General features: G+C 39.1%; 1 protein-coding gene across 1 annotated transcript in view; it reads left to right on the top strand.

Annotated features, from left to right (window-relative positions):
* Positions 1 to 520: 520 nt before the first annotated feature.
* The window catches only part of PPP1CB (protein phosphatase 1 catalytic subunit beta), a 28,457-nt gene continuing 24,512 nt past the window's right edge, over positions 521 to 4,465 (top strand). Inside the window, exon 1 of the mRNA XM_031059182.1 lies at positions 521 to 541. The gene's annotated coding sequence lies outside the window, so the exon portion shown is untranslated. The remainder of the gene's footprint in view (positions 542 to 4,465) is intronic.

Below are 4,465 nucleotides of genomic sequence, written 5' to 3'. Positions count from 1 at the left end.
AAAAAAAAAGAAAAAAGGCTCGTTTTCCGTCTTCCCTTCTTCACCCCGCTGCAGCTGCCTGGCTGAGGGGCGAGCTGGGGGCGCCTCGCTAGCCGAGCTCTTCTCCTCGCTAGCTGAGCGGCCTTTTCTCCCCCGTGCCTCCGGTCGGGTTGTAGTCGCAGCCCTCCGTGTGTAAAATTACGTGTGCGAGCTGCCTTAGGTGTGGGGTTGTGTGTACGTGAGCGTCGGTGGGAGCAGAGGGATTTAGTGCGCTGACATTCCTCAGCCTGCCCACGGGGCAGTGTCCAGAAGTGGCTCTCATGGGTGGCTGATACAGGCTGTAGAGGGTTTTCTGTGTATTAAATAGTGTTTCTGCCATTTAAAGTAAGCTCGCTTATTGCCTGCTTTTGGAGAAGCTGAGGAATTATTGCTAGCGTTTTCTTTTTATTTTAAGTTTCGTCGTGAATGTTTAGTCTTCTTGGGCCTCTTCTTCCATTAATCTTTCATTCCACATTCAACAAATACCTGGTATGCCGGAGATGAGATGAGAGTACTTGCGTGGGTATGCGCCGTTCATTTATTTGGTTGCTGTACTCCTTAGATAGTTGGATCACATTGCAGAAGGCTTATAGAAAGGAATTTATGGAGCACGTATAGTTTGGGACGTGAAACAAGTTTTGTAAGGCTGACTTTTGTTTAGTCGAGTTACTACAAAGCAGGGGGGTTAGGGCTTCAAGGACTTCTTAGCAGCTGCTATCTCATCTTTTTCGATGTGAAAGAGAAGAACAGCAAAAGCAGTATTTAAAAATACATCAAGTCTGAACAGTTGTGCTTATGTTTGTGATTTAAGTATGCAGTGTAGTATAGTATGAAGAAGCAAGTATCAGTTGAAGTTTCTCTTAGATCGTTAATGCAGATAAAACTCCCTTTTTCTGGATGTTGAAACACAGATTAATAGGTAGGGTTTTAAGACAAACTAAATAGTAACCTAGTAAATGTTGACATTTTAGGGCAGATTTTTTGGGGGGAACATTAAGTTACATGTATATTTATGGTTCTGGGGTTTTTGAGACACTTTAAATAATATATTTGAAAGACACTTGTTCCACAATAGAGTAGTTATTTATAAAATGCTTTAGGAGGAGGGGATTCTGCAGTGTTTTGGTGTGCAACTTGTTGGATTGTTCTGTTCCCTCTTAAGTATTACTCTGCTTTTTAAATTTTTTTTTTCTGAAGACTTATAAAATACATCTTCCATACAGTTTACATCCACCATAAATACTTGTGTTAACAACTTCATTGCTTTTTGGGTTATGGTTCTTACTTTGTGTTTCAGCAGCCCACTCTGTGCTTCTTGTCTTCCATAGTACTTTAACCTTTAGGGACATACGCATGTACAACTTCTGAACCAAGCCTTGCTTGTAATTTTTCTTTTCTGTTTTTGAGTCCATTTTTAACTCTGAGCAGAGACTATGAAGATTTTTAAGGGGAATGGGGTGCTTTTTTCTGCTTGTCATCTGCTAACATTCGAGGAGTGCCTGGTTTAACATCTCGTATCTGAAACGTAATAGGTAATTCTTACAGGTTTTGTTTGGAAAAAAATGGCAGCAATTAAAGGAATGCATTGTGTGTCAATTATTTTTGCTTTCTTTTTAACGTCTTTTATTTGTTGCACTGCTAGCATATAGCATTTTAACCTGTTGTTCAAACAGCAGCGTTCCACAATGAAGGTTGGGTTTTTTTGTTTGGTTGGTTTTTTGTTCAATTGGCAGCTCACATTCTGGAGCTCATGCTGTTGCTTAGCTGACCTGTTCTGGTAAAGTGAGTTTGAATCCCTCCCCACGCTGGTTGCGCAGAAAAATTTCTGTTGACTCTTATCTCCAGTTAAATTGTTCAAAGCAAGTTGTTTGGCTCCATTACTCACACTTCAACTTTGACTTAAAAGGATAATTTAACATGGCTTTTGTGGTGTAAGTGTAAGCACAGTGAAATAATAAAAAGACATTTTAGTTAAATGTTGTCATGCAGTATATATTTAGTCCTTTTGGTTGCTTTGAGTGAAATGTATGGCTTTAAGTTTGAATAACAGTCCACAGTTGTCTCTCAGTGGCTGCTACATGTAATTTTTCAAGGCTAGCAAATACATATCAAAAGCCACAGCAGTAGGAAACTTCAGTGCTGTCACTGTGTTGCTGGGTGGTGACACCTGTTTCTAGGCTGTGATATTAACTGTCAGGAGTTCTTGCTCCTACTTTAATTAGGTTTCTCTAACTGTTTTTATCCTTCTGGGTTATATGACACATTAACTTGCCTTTTGATTGGAATTACCTACTTAGGTTGTCTTACTTTCTTTGTGTTTAATTGTGATATTGGTTTCTTTTTGAGATATCAATATGAAGTGGCCTACAGCTGGGCTGCTTGGGAGAATTCAAGAATATCTTCCCAGTCCTCAAGGAGTGTGCCCACCTGCTTATAATGAATGTGTACTTAGTTACTTTGTAGATCTTTTGAGTGCTGAAAGCCAAATTGATTAACTCTTGAGTTGAATTTAGCGAGAGTTTTCATAGACTCACCTGCACCAGGGTGTAATGAATGTTAATAGTCTTCTATGACATCAGCTTTTAATTTCCATGTTCTTTTGCATATACCAAGTTCTTCTCTATTTACTGGTTAAGTGGTGAATTTAGGAATGGTAAGATCTCGTTTTGAATTTACTTTCTCTTACAATGTGTCTATTTCTTGGCCATTAGTTAGTGGTACCTTATGAATAACTACTGTTTGGAAATGGTAGGAAGGTAAAAACTCAAGTGTGTACATGAAGTCTGAACATGGCAGTGTTTACTTTTCTTTTATCTCTGTCTACCAAGTACCATCTGCCAGATTTAAATTGTCATTCCTGTTGCTTTACTAGAAGAATGAGGGAGATGCTGATGCTTTGACATGTGTGCCTCACTATCTTGATCTTGGAGACACTTTGAGTTTTACTGTCTGTCATGAGTGAATCTGCAAAGATTTGCAGGTCATTTAAATACAGAATTCCATATCTTTGTTAAAAGACTCCTAGAGTGATATGTGACCATGAAAGTGAATAAGCCAAATTCATTGAAAGAGTGTTTCCTTCTTGTGCTGGTATACACCATCACCGATCAGGCTTAGCTATGTTATGGTACATGAAGATGGTGGTCTTATTTTTGCTTCAGTGTGTGTACTTCTAATGTGTTATTATTTTTTTCCTTCCTACTATCCCAGCTATGCCATCTGGTGGATAGATTTTTTCCCAGTCCCTTCTAGCTGTGGACATTAACAGGAATATGCACACATGATACTGGTATGAGCACATCAGATGTGGAATACAGAATAATACCATGGTTTGGGTTGGAGGGAGCTTATAAAGGTTACTTGGTACAGCCCCTCTCCAGTGGAGGGACTGCTTCACCTAGATCAGGTTGCTCAGAGCCATGTCCAGTGTGATCCTGAATATTTCCAGGAATGAAGCCTCCACCACCTCTCTGGGCAACGTGTTCTGTGTTTCATCACTGTCACTGTAGAAGAATTTCATCCATATATCTAGATTTAAACCTACTTTTCTTTTTAAAATTTTTTTTAGTATAAATCCATTTTCCTTGTCTGATTGCAACAAGCCCTATTAAAAAGTCTGTCCCCATCTTTCTTATAAACCCTCTTTAAGTATTGGAAGGCTGTGATTCAATGGTCTCCTTGAATCCTACTCTCCAATGTGAACAGAGAAGTTTTTTTTTCTTGGGCTTTGCAGCTGAAATTGCTACTTGTGTTTTGCCTCATCTAGGAATACCATGTATCCCTCTCTGGGAAATGCCCTGAAATTTGTAACAATGCTGAGCTAAATTCAGTGCACCAGGTCTACATTTAAGTCACATTCTAAGCTAATTTTAATTTACCTTAGATGTGTGATGTGTGGAAGAGGTTGCCCCTATATCAAAGCAAAAATACTGGAATAAGTGTAACCTTGACTTGTACAGAGTGCTGTGAATGGTGTTAAGATTTCCATATTTCTGTCAGGGTGTTGGGCTTCCTGTTTCTGTGCTGTATCCTTAATTCTGGGTATAAGGCATCCCAGCTGGAATGAATTTCTGCTCTTTTAAATTTATAGGTGTCTTAGTAAACACTAGGGAGTTTACCATATGGAAGAGAGGATGTGCTCAGGGAAACCCAGACACAGTAACCTTAGGTACAAGATGGCTTTCTTGTAAAGGGGCTTCATTTCTGTTGCTGTACAAATAAATTTGCCTTTTCTAGGCAAGACATCTAGCTTTCCTAATTAAAATTAACCATTTGAATTAATCTGACTGAACTTAATGTGGATCTTTTCTAAACAAATGTATTTTTGGTGAGGCTGAGGGCTACTTGTTCTGGTAGTAGCAATGCACCAAAGAAACTGTGAAATATTTATCCAAAAAGCTACAGGTTGGACTACCAGTAGGGGTAGGGAATGGTTGGTGCTTCTATG

The sequence above is a fragment of the Geospiza fortis genome, unplaced genomic scaffold (assembly GCF_000277835.1).
Source record: "Geospiza fortis unplaced genomic scaffold, GeoFor_1.0 scaffold41, whole genome shotgun sequence".
Lineage (NCBI taxonomy): Eukaryota > Metazoa > Chordata > Aves > Passeriformes > Thraupidae > Geospiza > Geospiza fortis.
This window is presented reverse-complemented; position numbering and strand designations above follow the sequence as displayed.